Genomic DNA, 17,327 nt, shown 5'->3' on the forward strand with positions numbered 1-17,327 from the left:
TCTGATTTTTGTTAGCCCTATCTTTACTAAAGTATTGTTGTTATTATTTATTTTGTGAGAGCTTTGTGTCCATTATTGGCATTAGATTTCATTTTCAGAGGCCATTTATCACTCCTGAGACAGGTCACAAAAAGATTGTTCTCACAAAAAAAAAAAAAAAAAAAAGATTGTTCTCACTAAAAACAGTTAGAAATATCGGGCTTCATTCAGCTTCAAAATTCATCTTCCTGGAAGGGGGCAGGTAGAACATATGTTTTCTGAATTTGGCCACATCTAAGCTGGTCCTTAACTTCCGGGGCATGCAGCCCCCCCAGTTTTACATGGCTATGGGAACAGATTCTCCACAAAGAAAGCAGCAGGCACACCATCAAATGACATTTCATTCTTTCTTTAATGATCCGTTTCTTTGCTCTTGGAACAAGTCTGTGAAGATTACAAGTGTGTCTCAGGGGAAAAAAATAAAAGTATAGTAGAGCCAAAACTTGAGCAAGTTCACAAAGAATCATAAGGGGGTGGACGAGGTATTAGAATATAAATAGAAAGTACAGTATTAGCTCCAAACAAATGCTTTCAAAGTCTTTGTGTGCCCTGACAGCTTCAGATATTTGATGTAAATGAATTTTTCTCTAGAAACAATGGAATCTGTAGATTGTGGTGGCAGTGTTTCTTTTCTAAACCTTACTTTTCTTATTTTTTTTGTTCCTGTGGTGAAAGCAGAGCTAACTTAGGTATGTATTTGCATCAGAAAGACTCTCCAGCAGCATCTATACTAGTCAGTGATCATTTTTTCATTATTTTAGGTACCTACTTGTTTGCAATTTTCCTTTTTAAGCCCCCGTCTCCTCTCCACAAAGCACAAACAATGTCACTGTCACACACAGACACACAGACACACTCAAATGATGACGGCGATTGGCATTGCCATTTTCATTGAATATTAGGTGAAGCCTATATCCACGCTGTCTGCGTCTTATGCTTGTTGAAATCCCATCAATTTGTGCGAGTCTACTCATCTCCATTAGTGGCACCTCCATTTATCTAGGTACTTATGCCAGAAATGTGAGAGCGATTCCTGACACTTCCTCTGTGTCACAGGATCCCCACCCCAATCAATCTATCATTAAGTCTTTCAAAATCTTATAAAATATATCTTGAATCTGTCCTCTCTTCTTTACTTGTTGCCATCATTCTAGTCCAAGCTCCTCCTCTTGCCTACCTATCTGACCCTCCCACCCCTGCTGTAATTCCATGTCCACAAGAACCAGAATGATTTCTTGAAATTTAAATGTCATGCCATTCCCTTAATTAAATGGCCCCCAGCCCATCCCCCCATTGCCCATGGCTTTCTACTGTACTTAGGATAGACTCCAAAATTCTTTGCAAGACCTACAGGAAGTTGTGTGATGGGCCCATAGCTTACCCCTCGAGGTCCTCTCACTCTACTTTTCTTCTGGACTTCTGGGTTATAGCCACACTGCCCTTCTTGTCAATTCCTAGACAAATAACCAAGCTTTTTTCATATCGGCACCTGGAAAGTTCTTGCCTCTTTCTTTTTTACCTAATGCCTATTAATCCTTCAGAATACTTCCTTAGAGAGGCTCTTCCTAACTCCTAGGCCAAATCTCAATTCCCTGTTATTATTCTCTCCTACTACCTTGTATTTCCTTCAGAATAACCATCACAATTTCAAATTATTTATTTGGGTGCTTAGATTTGTGTCTTCTTATTCACTGTATATGCCAGACCTGGCATGGTTCCCAGCATATGGTAAATGCTCAATAAATATTTGTTGAATAAATTAATATTATGGTAATTGTATGCATGCTCTCAGACCATTAACCGCATTATTCAGGAAAATCATAAAAACTAGTGGATTATATATCATTTTCTCTCAAAGTGTTCTGCATATATTTTGGTTTTCAAATAAATGACTGCCACCCTGCCCTCATTACCATCACCACAAAGCACCTCCTACTGAAACTGGCCCACCTACTTGCCTCTTCTTGCTTGACACCTTGTGAGCATGCAGTGGCAGTACTCTCCTTGGTAGAGTGATTTGAAGGATGTCTGGGAATATGGCCAGAATTTCATTTCTACCAGCTATACCATGAGGTTCTCACTTTTTCAGCTCATGGCATTAAAAACTCCCTACAGCAAAACTGTTATTTAGGAAAAATAACCTGTCAGCCGCTATTGGCCATTATTGTCATATCTCAAGACAGAATGGTCAACCAGTCAGAGACCAGATGTTCAAAGGAAGGAGACATAATATGGAAACATTTTGATTGGGTTGAAGAAGAAATACAAATACTAAGGAGATGTAATATGGGTACATTTTGATTGGGTTGAAGAAGAAATACAAATGCTAAGAAACATTAAGATATTCTCTTGAGGTGGGTGTATTGAGGAATTTGGGCAACATAACTTACCAGAGAACCATGGTGGTGGGTTGCTAGGTGCCTATCCAGAAGCTGGATCATCCAAGGGATACTGAAAACAGTGGAGGCGGACATCTGTGGGGACCAGAGTTTAGAAGACACATTAACAAATTATACTGTTCTCTTTAAGTTGGCTTTGCCTGGCAAACTTCACCCTCACACTGAATGTTAAGCACTTTTTTTTTTTCTTGAGGAAAAGAGGCAGGCTAGACCATGAGATATAAAGGCAGTGAATATGCAATTAAGGTTCCCCGGCTGCCTGTGCTGGATGGGGAACTCAGCCTTTACATCTCTCTGCTTCAACCCTCGTGCCTGGACATTGGTGCTTCCATAGTGGCCCCCATATCCTGGGTTCCAAACCTGAGATGACTCACTTACCTGGGCAGGAACCTAAGTTTCTGACCCCAGCCTGCTTCCCTGACTCTAACTTCTCCTGACAAACTACATTTCTTTGAGGGCTTCCTTTTAGCATTCCTCTTCCAGGACTGTATGTTGACTTCTCAGAGTTTCTCAGTGTAATGAGTCTGATCCCCTTCCTATCACCTTGCCTTTGTAGAGTTTATAAAGCACTTTCTAAAATATTTTCTCATCTGATCATTATACGAATCTTGTAAAATAGGAATATTTTATAGATGAGGAAACTGGGTCCCTTTTCAGATCAGGTTGACCTGCTCTTTTCTGTTTGCTTGGACTTACTTATTGCTAACAGACTACTAACTGGTTCTGATAGAGCAGGTAATGGCCCCTTGGGCCAGCTGCCAATTTAAAATGACTCAAAAATCACTAAAATAAGAATGGAATGTTCTAGAACATCCCCAAACCACAAATCCATAGTCTCCAAAGCCACAGAATGCTGGCCTATGTTGAAATGGATTTAACATGGTATCATGGTTATAGAATAAAGGATGGTCGGTAGTGAGCACTCAAGTGATACTGAGAGATTCTTCTCTAGAGCATTCAAGATTAGGGATGTGGCTTGAATTAGCATTTTGGTCAGAGTCTGAATTCAATGAGTCGTCATCTAAAGCTGAAATTAGCTTCTGTTATTTGCCAGGGTTTTAAACTCAGTCCAGCAAGTGACTCCAGGCTGTTTTGGCAAACATTACAAACTTACCACTCTTCCCCCATTGGGCTCAGGGCATGAAGCATCTGTGAAGGCTGCCAACATTCCTCTATCAGCTGGTTTCATCCTAAATGGGACTGGAGCAATGACACAGAAAAAGGCCAGTCGTATAAGGCCAGAGCAAAAATGGTACACTTGAAAAACTAAATGGGTATTTTCTTGGTGATTTCATCTTTGAATCTAATTAAGTTCTTCATAGACATCAAAAGTGATGGAAAATCATTAAAAAGTAGCTTAAGTATACAAGCAGCTTAGAAAGGTAAAGGTATACTCAGGTATTATAAATCCCTACAATTAAACACAGAAGGAATTTTTAGTTAGCTCCTTGCTTTTAAAGATAAAATTTATAAAATGTGCGTTTAGTACAAAATGTCAAGTGAGCATGTCTTGTCAGAGAGTTTATTCTTGTTCATTCCTTTGAAAAATGCAACATGTACTGAATGAGGCCATGGACTCCACAGAGAGAGAATTCTGTGAAGACAGAAGAAGGGGGAAAAGCTGATAATATGGTCTGAGATTTACATTAAACACAGCAGTAATGATAATGTCATTTGGGGATTATATAACTCTTTTTAAAAATTCAAAGGTATTAAACGAGTTTTTTAGTACAGCAACATTATGGGGACAGAACAATTCTCTCTCTTTCTTTTTCTCCCTCTCTCTCCCTCTGTTCCTCCCTCCCTCTCTCTCTCTCTCAACAAAAAGCTGAACACAGGAAATGTTATGATTTGTTTTTATTCAAGTAACAGATGAATCTTAGGCTAGTCTGCACTTATTCCCATAAAGACTAGGAATGAGTGACATCATCATTTTTAGTTTCTTATTAAATCATCAGTACCCTGTGGTAACTTTTCACAATTAGGCAATTATTTCCCAAAAACATTGTTCTATTTTTGCCCATTCTGTTTTGCCCATTCTCTCAACCAGGTCCTTCCACTTCTATTTCTTCACTCTTCTTCTTGGTTTCCCAGACTCTAGCTAATTTTTACTCTAAAATATTACAGCTAAAATAACTCCCAAGTCATTCCAACTATTATGTTGATATTATTCATTGCCCTCCTGTGAATTATCCTCACCATTTCCCACATTTATTTTAATAATAATAAACATTTATTGAAGGCTTACTACGTCCCAGGTATCTTGAGTTTGTCTTCAAGGTTCTCATTTCTCTCTGTTTCTCTTTTTTTATCATCTAAACTTCAATTCCTTGTTTTGTAACCTAAATTCCATCTAATCTTCTCCTCATGCCACCTAGTTTTCCTTTTAATCTCACCCCCCAGGTTTATTAAGAATTCTTTTTTTAATTGAGCCATAATTTGCTGGGGTTTGGAACTCTCCCAGGTAGCCATCCCAGATTTACTGTTCTCTTTTCTTCAATCAACTAACACAGTTCTTTCTGTTTGCTTCTCTCCTACTTACTCTGGCAATTATTGGAGTCGTGCAGTAATTTATCTTGTTTGTCTTGTCTCTCCAAGAAAGAATTTAAATTACATATTTCTTTAAGGCAGGTACTATGTCTATTGTTGTAAATTCTTCTCATTTGTTCTACAATGTGGTCAGTGACAAAAGCATGTGACAAAACTTAACAAAATGGAAAAATAAATGTCTTTATGGTTAATCTGTTGAATTTGCAAATCAGTGCTACTCTGCATAGAATAAAATAGGTTATGGATATTAGAAATGGGTGTGATGTAAATGTATTCATTTTAATACATCTTATTTCTTATTAACATATTTAAGCGTGGTTGTTCTGAACTCTTCCATTTTATAGGTATATGTAGAAGAAAGGAGTTTATAAAAACACAATATTTTAAAAGGTAGATCAATAGCAGATATAGTACTTAATTCTTCAATGTTTAAATTCTTGAGTACTTTCCAATCTCTTTAGATTTGTTCATCAACACGATAAAGTACTCAATCAGATTAACAGGAATAAATTATGTTTTGGAAATTAATAGAAATAAGATAATACAGAACTGTGAGCTCATGGAGTTTATAAACTGGTTATTTTTCATCACTTATAGATGTGGCTCTTAATTATCTTTCCTCACTTTTCAGGTTATGTATTCTCATACATTAGTGGGCCTCCCCACAATCTTCCTGTTTCTTCTCATTATGTATAGTTGCTTCCCAGTGTTGTTGAAAATGGTGTCGAAAAGAGGACAAGCATTGTCAGCTGGTGATGTTAATTGCTGCCCATAGCCTGAGAAATGAGGCAGAGATGGATGCTCAACATATGCTTAATGCTGGACCCCTCCCCCCTTCATCTAAATGGGTTATAGCGTTCTTGCTAATAGTCTACACCCAAACTTGGAAAACCACATGAGTCAAAACACATCTATTGCTTGTTATCTAGTGAAAGGGGCACTTGGAGAGCAGAACCAAAAATAAAGTATGTTGCACTACTTGCATTTTTTAATTTCTTGAGTAACTGACACTGAACTAGTTTCCTTTGGTAGGTGCAGGTGAAGCGCAGATTTCATGGCAGCTTTTCTTGGGATGGTCCCCTCTGCCGTGCGGATAGAGAACTGTGTGAGCCCCAGGTCAGGGCTTTTGTTGGGTGGCCTTCCATTGTGCCTAGAGTAGCACTGCAGGTAGCTCATCTGGAGGTCAAGGCAAGAGATTCCAAGTTAGTGTCATCTGCCTTGGACCAGGCAGTGCAATACTGGATATGATCTCCAGGGGAAGGCTGGATGTAATAAAGTCTGATTGACCCTTTGTCCTTATGTTGCACCAAAATCCACGTATCAAACTAGTTATAACGGGCAGCTGAACATAAACATTTAGAACTGCACTGTCCAATATGGTAGCTACTAGCCAGAAGTGGCTACTGAGTACTTGAAATCTAGCTAGCACTTGAGATGTGCTGTAAGCAATGGCTTAGTCTGAAGAAAAGAATGTGACATAAAAATTTTTTTTATAATGAATGCATGTTGGAATGATAATATTTCAGGTATATTGGGTTAAATAAAATGTATCATTAAAATTTAAAATTCATCAGTTTCTTTTTTGCACTTTTTAGAATGTGGCTACTAGAAAATTTAGAATCATATATGTAGCTCACATTTTATTTTATTAAGCAGTGCTGGTTTAGAGATTTCTAGTAAGGCAGACCTGACTTTGAGTCTTGGCTCTGATCCACTGAAGTCATTTAATTTCTTTGAGTCTCAGATTCCTTCTTGTATAATAATAGTACTCACTCAATAGTGTTTTTATGAGGATTAATTGAGATGTTGGTAAGGCACTTGGCAAATTACCTGGTACAAAATAAACACTTAATAAACATTTAAATAGAAGCCTAAGACTAATATTCCAGGAATCTGGATTCTCCTTTGATTACTAACCATTCGTGTGTCATTGAAGGAGTCACTTAATTCTCTGTGGTTCTCAGTTTACTCAAGTATAAAATTATGTGCTTGTGTAAAATATTTAAATTAATTCATTCAAAAATTTGATCTATCACAGTTCTAAGAACTAAGTTCATTAGTGTGGTGGTAAGGTGCGTGTTACTTAAGGGGAGACGGGAATACAACGATGAATAAGACACTGTAGTAGAAACCACGTTTTGTCTGCTCAGTCTGCTCTGCTCCCTTCCTGGAGATTTCTTTCTCTGCCATGCCCGCAGTTACAGTCAGAGCAGCCATGTTAATATGTTTCATCTGTCCCCTGGTCACAGTTGATTGGTAGAGGAGTGGGCACTTGTCCAGAAGGGACCAGGCTTTCCTGGGAATTTTATTTGAGACTAGGAGATTCCAAATTGATCTGGCTTATTCCTGAGTGGAGGTGATCTCAACTGGAGAATTATCAGCAGTGTCCATTTCCAATTCTGGGGACTGGGAAAGAGAGACATCTGATGTGCGGTAACAGCAAAGAATGAAGCAGATGCACAGAGAGAAGCAGGAACAAGAGAAAAAGAGAAAGGCCCTCCTGGTTCCTTGTAATGCCCCAGTCCTGCATTTAGTCCATTCCTGAGAATGGGCTGCATCCCTGCCCTGTATTACGGGAGCTACCCCCAGATTCTTAAAACAAAAGAAAACAAAACTCTCTTTGCTGATGTTAGTTCAAATAAGTTTCCTTTATTTGCAACCTAAAAAGTTTTAACTACTTTGGGCATGGTCCTTATATCTAAGCTCATGGTCTAACAGGGAAATAGGCTCACAAACCAGTCATTTAACACACTGTAAGGTGTTATAAGAGACCATAGAGAGGAGAACAAGGGACCGCCTGATGGAGTTGGGGAAGGCTTCTCACCAAAAGTAATGTTTGAGGTGAGTCTTATGAGAATGAAGGGGGCTTTTCCAGGTGGAGAAGAAAGTGTGGATATCTCTAGGCAGAGGTAAATACAAGTACAAAGTATGAGAGAGAATGTTACATTGAGGAAATGACAAGTAGATTATTTACTGGATAAAAGAATCTATTGGGATCTTTCAGGGTCTAAATTTACTTTAAACTCTAAACATTATTTAGGAATATATAGGACAGAAAGGTAGGAGGACAAACAATGACCTTGGAGTAAGGAGACTTGGCTTTTGTCCCACCCCTGATGTGGATGAACTGTGTCACTTTGGGTAATTTGCATCACTTCTTTGGAAATTGGTTTCCTCATTTGGAAAACGAGGAGGTAGATTACATTATCTCTGTGGTCCCTTTCAGCTCAAAATTCTGTGATTCTGTAACTTAAATCAAATACAAAAACTTTGTCACTGCTGACAAAGCATTTCTACTAGGTTTGACTAGGGCAATGATTTAATTTAGATATGTTTCCTTTTCTGTCAAAATAGTGTGATATGATATATACCACATCAAAGAAGTCTTGGCCCAAAGACTTATTTCATAAACTAGAGAATTATGAAAGTGAATTTCAATAACCAGCATCATCTCTGAGCTTGACCTAGTTACAGATGTTAAATGCTTTATTTTCTCCACTTGTGCAATGGGCCTCCCAAAATTTGTCATATATATGGGTATTGCAAAGATGATGAATGGTCGAGTTCTGTAACGGAAAAAAATCATTCCTATTTGAATATGAAAAACAAAAAGTATTTCCCATGGGGATGTCTCTAATACTGCTTTTATAAAAATTATGGCTATTTAAAAATATCATATAAGGTGGTAATAGGAATGGCAGATTGGCAAAAAATCACACGCTTCCAAATACAGTGTACATTTTCCATGTGCATCTTTTATACTCCCTCCTACCTATCTTTGGATATCAGAAAAGAGAATTCTTATTCTTTTCACTACACACCTGTGATGATTTTTTGGCAACTTGGTCTCTGAGGTTTCCTCTGTTTATATCCAATGACAAATACTGCATGTGGCACACAATGTTGTGTTATCAGACGTGGGTGTATTTGCTAAGTGGAATGGGTTCCTAGCCAAGAAAATGGAGATTATAGGTATAGGTGAGGTTGAATGATTAAAATAATTACAATCACAACTATGAGTAGGAGGATGAGCAGAAATGGGAAGCAGGACATTTACTGGGTCTACGATGTATTTAGCTTTATGTTCACTGTGTTCTTATGAGACCTCTTTCAAAATACATAGATGCCGAAGCTTTGGTTTCACTATTGGTAAAGTACTATTTTTCTAAATGATCATAACCAAGAAATCAACTAGCATACTATGGTTTATAGTGAAATTGCCTGGTACACAAAATCCCATTTTTACCATAATGTCCCTTTCTAGGTGATTTGTCCACATAAATTGCTTCAGCCTCAGATAACTGAAATGTTAAGAGTACCACAATGTCCTATCTCTACCATGACAGTTAATTAAGCTGCAAATGTGAAAACTTTATAGTCTATCATGCTTTAAAAATTTTCAAAGCATATTTGTATATTACTACTTGTAATTTATTATTTTCATCAGGGCTAATTTTATCAGGCTAATCTGCTGGTTACTGTTAGTGGCAGAGACAATCTGCTTAGATAATATGGATAAAAACTAACATAATAAAACTGGAAGAAAGCATCTGAGGATTTAAGAGATTAATTTAAGAAATTAAATTTAGACCAAATGAATATAAGTATGACACACTGGTAGAAGGCAAACTTTATAAATGTGGTTTCCACCAGAGTTATCAAAGTTCGGAAAGATATAAAATTTAAAAAAGAAAGTTTAGGTAAACAATGGGTAATATTCATAGAAGGAAACAGTTCTAAAAATGTTAGAAGTTAAATACAAGGCCTGACCCAAGAGAACAACTTTTAGACTTACATTTATGTTATGACATAATCAGTAGATAACAATTAAATATTTTCATCTACCTGTGATTGGTTGGAACAAACAGCACTTAGAAAATCTGTCTGAAAGTTTTAGAGATTTTTTTAATATGGTTTTACTTGGTTTTAGTTTTCTAATGGTGGACTACTAATGTTATAAATTTGGAAAGGTTTCTGGGATGGTAAAAGTGACAACCCTGTGATTGGGAAAGAATGAAATCTATCATGTGTCAGACACTACACCACACATTTTCATATACATTCGTTCATTAAGCTCAGATAGTTTAAGTTGCCAAACTATTGCCCTGTCAGTAAGTAATGGGATCATAATTCTGAATCCAAACGCAGCTTCTTTTCCTTATATGTGGGAGGGGAAGACAATTCATATTCAAGGACCTCTGTGAATCCAGTATTCATAGTGATTCTACCCTATCATAGTGAATTTTTTAAAAATCTGCCTTTTAATGTTGGGAATATATAAGTATTAAATTCCTATAACCCTGCTCCTCCATTGCGTACTATTCCTAATTCTCCACCCAACACTAGTAAGGTTCTCAAAGCCTGGGATAGGAGCCAAATCTATGCTCATTAGCCATTTCATGCAAACAATAGCACACAGACAAAACAAAGTGTAGACAACAGAACTAGGACAGTCAGTAAGCTCAGTACAAAGAGGAACTTCTAAAAAAATCCAAGAACCTTCAACAATGTGTTGCTCTCTCTGCTGAAAAAGAAACTGAGTGATTAGCCCTCAAGAAAACGACAGAAGGGATTCTTGTATTGGTGGAAGTTTGGCTTAATGGCGTCTAAGATACTCGTCAACTCATTGAATTAGAGAAAGAGATTAATCACTATGAGAGATTATAAGAGCATAACACTTTCAAATTTTGAGTTTCCTTCTCCACCATTGTCCCCACCAGTCACCCTACGGCCCACCCGAAGCCATAAGCGAGGCAACTGCAGAGCAGCACGACACTCGGGACAGGAGAAATCTGCAGATCACAGGTCACTGCTGATCCTTCCGTATATCACAATGTCTAAGTTCAACCAACTTTATTCACAGTAATTATGACTCCTCAGGCATTGAGATAAATGCTGGGTAAAATAAAAATGAGCCTTCTGGGGTTCATGATCTCGTGAGTAAGACAGACATGAATAACCAATGGAAAAGTACCATGTTTCTATAGGGCTAAAATTGGGAAGGCACTAAAGTCTTAATTGCCATACTATCTCTACAAAACTGCTTAACTCTAGGAATGTCAGTAGTGCTGGGCCTCAGCTCTTTTCTCTATGGAATGGGCATGGTGATGATGACTTCCTTTGCAGAATTATTGTGTTGTACGAATGTACACATATTATTCAGTATAACACTCACTTTCTGTAGTTTTTATCAAGAGAAAAGAATTTGGTCTTGGGTAAAAATGGAAGAGAGAGTTTTATATAGTTTTATAAATAACCATTCAAATATTTCCTGAATAATTTTGTATTATGCAATCTAAAATTTAAAGTCCTTATCAATAATTTTAGAATGAATAAGTATATTCACAGAATGAATTCATAGAATGAATATACTTAGAATGAATAAGTATATTCATTAAACCCTCTTTTTACACAGATGATGAAACTGAGAACCAGAAAAGTCAAGAGAATTGCTAAAGGCCACTTAGCTAATAAGTGGCCAAGCCAGGCTTGGTCAGATTCCGACCTTCTGACATTTGCCCCAGTGTTCCTGTGTCTAGTTTCCTGTCTCAAGGTACTGGCTTGCTTTGCCAGATTCTAAGTGAAAAAATGAGTATGGTGGAAAATGTTTACCTTGGTATTTTTGTGTCCTCTTAGCTTCTTTTTTAAATTCATTTTTGTTCATATAACATATTGACAGCTGAGTGAAGTGTGATGCATTTAGAAAATAGTCATTTAGTACTTCCATATTTAAGCACATCTCTATAGAATTTTGTTAGTGAAAGTGTAATCATCTGCCTCCTAGCACTTGTTAGCAAAATTAAAAAAAGATTAATCCTATATTATATATACAGTTCTCTTTGGGGTTATCCAGATTTATTCCCATCAATATGAACATATTTATATAGATTATCTTGTATTCATAAATTGGATTTCTTAGGAGCATGTGAGCTCAAATGGAATATTTTCTATGTGTGACAAAAAAGAAAAAAAATTTTCTTAGTCTTTGCAGGTTGAAATCAATAAAAGAGTAATTTGAAATCTAAATCATGACATGTCTAGACTATATAACATAATGAATAAATATACATATAGTATGTCCTACCTTCATCTCTTATTTTGATTGGTTTTTTCTTGATTGTACCTGAATGAGTTTACTGTTTCCATAAGTTCAAGTGGAAAATTTCTTGTTCTGGTTCCATCTTCCTTGAGCAGCTGTGGTAAATCTTTCTCCTGATGCAGAAAATGCATATAAGAGAACTTTAATGTCAGTGATGTACTCCTAATAAGCAAAAGGTTAGCTGAAATTCCACCCCTCTTTTCTCACATTCAAGGAAGCATATCTGCATGAAAATTGTATTTTTAAAGTAACAAATTAAAGTGTATCTTTATACCTATCTATCCGTCCATCCATTATCTATTTTTTTATCATTCTACCTACCTACCTACCTACCTATATCTATCTATCACCTATATCATCTATCTATCTACTTATTGTTTTCAAACATCAGAGTATCAGCTATTCTCAATAACTCACTTCATAAGTGATCAGCTATGTTAAGATATCAAGAAAACATTGGTTGGGATCACTCCAGTCTCATAGGGAGGGAATACAGATCTGCTAGAGGTGCAGTGGCTGACTACTGAGCTGACCATGTCACCTTCTGATGGCTGACTCTACCAGGAACATTTACATTATCTAACATTGCCTGGCCTTGAAGTCACAGAACACGTGTAGACATTTGACAAACTATCATTTTTTTTGTCTGTGTGTATTCTAAAGTTTGTATGTGTAGGTCGATGTTCAGAACATTTTAGAGTCATGTTTCTATTGATTAATCTGAATCGTGTGTGTGTGGGGTTGCATAATGACAAATATCATCACTTCATTTTATTTTCTTGTTGATTCAAAGACTCTGGAGGCTCTGGGAATGCTGCAGGTCACACTATAGCACACACGTGTATGGTTAGTGGGACAGGCTTTGCTATCAGGGAGACGAAGTCGGGGTTCCAACTTGGCCACCTCCCAGCAGTATAACCCTGGCCAGGTCACTTTTCCTCATCAGGAAAAAGTTCCTCATCAGGAAGAGTGTTGTAAGGACTGAATGAGATAATGTCGCATACATTATCCCAAATTCCTGGCACATAGTATGTACTTAATAATAACAACAACAACAATGATAATACTGATTATTATATAATTCTATTAACTCACACCAGGAAGGTAGCCAAACCATGATTTTAGATTTTGCCCTATTTTCTACTCCACAAAAGGCGAGAAGTTAAAAGTGCAGGGTACCACAGGCAGGTACCCTCGCCTCATGCCTGACTAAAGAGATTGTCATGTGAATTACAAAAGAAATTCCAAAGGATATTCTTCTGAAAGCAAACTAGCTTCTGTAGGTCACACCTGAGGAAGTCATGGACACACAAATTTCCCCTTTCTGTAGTACTGCTTTGCTATATTGATTGGTTTTACTAGCTTAACCTTTTTGAGTCTGTTACTCCTTCATAAATGTTGTTAGTGTTTGGTGTACTAGATGTTAAATGGATAGTACAGTATATTGATTCTGAATCTAATTTTGGTTTCCAGGGTATTGAGGATAACTGAATCTGGCATTTAGAGCATTCCAATACTGCATGAGAATTCTCTAAAATATTTTTGCCTGAAAAAAAGACATTATAAGTATACTTAAAGAATTCCTAGTAAAAATTGTCTATGCAATTTTTTTTTGTTATTGAAGATATCATTAGGCAGCATTGAAGAACGAAATTTATTCCAATAATCATTACAATGATGAAAAAATTCCTTGCTTCAATAATTGATTTATGCTTCATTTAAATGTACAGAGTAGTTCCAGTATAATTTCTTATTAACTCTAATGACGAATTTTAAAGTAGCATGACTCTGAAATAAAGATGAAAATTCTCCATACAACTTATTGCATTTAAATGGATTTAATATTTAATATTTAAAAAATCATTTGATGTAAATAGCCATCATGAATCACCGCAAATATACTAAGATGTAATTAAACGTTTTTTCTTTTTAAATGCATCTACTTGTTTCATAATAAATTATTTTTGTACTCTTTCTTCTTTTAAGCTGTGCTATTATTTTTGAAATTATTTTTAATTGTGAAATAACATCAACTCTAAAATTCAGAAAATTTCTTAAAATATCTTCCCTTGGGCAAATTCAAAATAACTGAATTATTGTTTAACATTTGCTTTTAGGTTGCAGTTGTTTAAACAGTGTTAGTAAACACTCAGATTTCTAAGATAGAGGAGAAAAAAGATAAAACTTGGGGGAGGGGCAAGATCCTGTACTTATAAAGCTTTCACTAGATAAGGTTGTGCATACAGAGAAGCTACTCTGTGACCTTGTTCCGTACTTGAAATTTTCTGGTTGACAATATATGTTATAAACTGGGAGGAGAGACAGGTTTAATACAGTTCCTACCGGGCAGATCCAGAAATCAGGCCCCCAGGAGATCAGTGGTCAGAGCAGCCGCCAGGGGATCTAGGAGTTCCCAGGTCTGTCCTGTGGCCCTGTGAAATCAGGAGGTCATGTAGAGTCACTTTAGGTTGGTCTCCATCAGAAAAGCTGGCAGTGTGGGCCGTTAGCAGATTTTCTTTGTCCCTTAAGAATGTGACCAATCACACACACACACACACACACACACATGTACCCACACAATCTACTAATAAGAAAAAATTAGAATCCTTGGATAATCTCTAATCCATACCCCACAGAGAATAAATGTATTTTGAAAATACTACGAGACGTCAGGAGAGCTGCATGTCGGCCTGAGTTCAGGCAGTTCCTGAATCACTCAGGACTTGCCTCTGTGAACTTAGTATGTAGCAAGGAAAGAGTCTTGAAAAAGGAGAAACAAGACCTAGTTTAAGTTCACTTAGTTCAGAGTAACTTTTTAAGACTTCGGTTTTCTCATCTGTTATATAAGGACCATGCTAATCTTCTGCCAGATTCTTGGGGTTCATAGAATGGCCATTAAGTTAATGCTGGTTAAAGTTAGGGTGACTATATAATTTTATCATCTAAACCAGAACACTTTTAAGACTGAAGGAGGGAGGCACTAAAAATTTTACTGGGGCAATATGCATAAGCCAAGACTATCTTGGGCAAAGAGGATCATATGTTCACTCGAGGTAGAGCATTTTTAAAACTAGAAAGCACTGTTCAAGTCTAAGGTGTGAGAATGGTAGTGGTGATGATATCTGAAGCCCAGCTTTCAAACCCAATTTGACAAGGTACGATGAGCTTTTCTGTGACATTATGGGACGGAAATGCAGCCCTTATAATCTGTGAAGTTTACAATGGTTTACAATAGAGTACATGTGTTAATATGAAATGAGTGTTTCTGGAAAAGAATTTTCTAACTACAATTTTTAAAAATTTGAAATAGCTTTACATTTCAAAGTCTTATAGAATAGTTTTTTTATAGATTAATCTATATTGCTTCTAGCACAATAATAAGCAAAGTTCCTTTCTCAATATTCCCCTTCTTTAAACCAGCCTTTCAAATAATGTAATCAGAAATGATGGATGAGCATATCTTTGTATTTTCCCAGTTTAATAGAGCTCATAGAGAAGAAAGGTTGTATTCTATTCTTCAAGGTTATTATCATAGTTATTATTAATTTTCACCAAGAAAATGAGTCTATTGAGTTGAATAATCTTGATGTTTACTTAGAGAAAATAATTTTTCACTACCAAACTATCTTTTCTCTGTCTCTCTATTGTGCTTGGAGAGGAGAGAATAAGTAGGATAAAAAAACATATTTTTGCAATTGTTTGATATAATTCCAGAGAAAAAAAGCATAATTTATTGAAGTTTGTATTATTTAATCAACATTGTGCAATGTGAAAAAATTTAGATCAGCTACAGTAGAGTTGGCTTCTTTCTTCCAACAAAACTATTATAAAAGATTTATTCTTTTACGACATTTTAGTATTGTTTGTTGTTAGAATCAGTGTTCTCAGGAAATTTTGCTAATAATGGGCTAATTGGTTATAGGACATTTATTGTTAAGAACCCATAGGTGGCCTAAATTTAGGATTATCTCATTTGACGTAAGGAATACAGTCATGCATCGTTCAATGACAGGGATATGGTCTGAGAAATGCACCCTAGGCGATTTCGTCATTATGAGAACATCATAGAGTGTACTTACACAAACCCGGGTGGTATAGCCTACTACACACCTGTCTGGTACTAATCTTACAGGAGCACTGTCGTATACACGGTCCTTCATTGACTGAGACGTCATTATGTGGCGTATGTCTGTATACCGTTTTCCTGTCACATAACAGCATGGTGGTGTCAACAAGAATAATTGCCTTAGGGGACCAGCGGTTAAGTGTGCCCGCTCTGCTTTGGCGGCCCGGAGTTGGCAGGTTTGGATCCTGGACGCGCGCCCACGCACCACTTGTCAAGCCATACTGTGGCAGCGTCCCATATAAAGTAGAGGAAGATGGGCACGGATGTTAGCTCAGGGCCAATCTTCCTCAGAAAAAAGAGGAGGATTGGCGTTGGATGTTAGCTCAGGGCTGGTCTTCTTCCCCCACCCCCAAAAAAAGAATTGCCTTAGTATATATTGAGTAAAGACTAATAATAACAAACTACATTACCAAACACAAGAGAGATGACATTCATCTTCTTGATCCCAAACTGCACAAATTTACTAACAGTTTTGGAATTACAGACTTCTTTTTACTAAAAAAATTAAAAACCACTTGAAATAATATACAATAGAAACACTAAGTTTCAAATCCAAGAAACTCTTTCTGTTAATTTCTAGGACTCAATTTTTCTTTTGATGCATATGTATAAAAATTCTTCCTGAGTCCTATCTAAAAACAAGGCGAGAAGTATTAAGAGTTGTCACCTGAATCATGCAACCACTACTAGTCAGTCTAGAAAAAAGGCAACATTTCACTGATATTTGAAATTGGATTGGAAATTCCACACTTTTCAAAAAGAGGAGTGGTTATAGTGACCCATACATTGTATAAATAGGTACACTGCGGGCCTAAAAAATGGCTTATGGTTTTTGAAACTTGTTCTCCAAAATAAGCCACACCCTATATAACTTAAGGACCTGACATCTTACATTGTTTCTGAAAAATAATGAACCACGTGCATATCAAAGTATGTTTGTTTTAAATAAAACAGAATAGTAGAATATAGGGCATAATTTTGTGACTTCAGTAACCCTTAAGATTTTGTTTACATCAGAGATAGTTCTAATAAAAGTGGATTTTACAATTTTTTCCTTATTTCAGCTCCATTATGCATCGGTTCACAAAAATCAGTGAAAAATTTCTTAGAATTT

General features: G+C 36.6%; 1 long non-coding RNA gene across 4 annotated transcripts in view; it reads right to left on the reverse strand.

Moving 5' to 3' along the window:
• Positions 1–17,327, reverse strand: part of LOC147917523 (uncharacterized) — a 126,244-nt gene that overhangs the window by 20,837 nt on the left and 88,080 nt on the right. For 2 of the 4 annotated variants that reach the window (XR_015550080.1, XR_015550077.1), the window contains 5 exons: positions 14,431–14,519; positions 12,073–12,200; positions 3,553–3,638; positions 2,430–2,513; positions 1,421–1,493 (listed from right to left, as the gene is read on the reverse strand). This is a non-coding gene — a long non-coding RNA (uncharacterized LOC147917523). The remainder of the gene's footprint in view (positions 1–1,420; positions 1,494–2,429; positions 2,514–3,552; positions 3,639–12,072; positions 12,201–14,430; positions 14,520–17,327) is intronic. The other 2 variants (XR_015550078.1, XR_015550079.1) reach the window with 2 other exon arrangements.

The sequence above is a fragment of the Ceratotherium simum genome, chromosome 3 (assembly GCF_057802395.1).
Source record: "Ceratotherium simum simum isolate JZ-2026a chromosome 3, ASM5780239v1, whole genome shotgun sequence".
Taxonomy (NCBI): domain Eukaryota; kingdom Metazoa; phylum Chordata; class Mammalia; order Perissodactyla; family Rhinocerotidae; genus Ceratotherium; species Ceratotherium simum.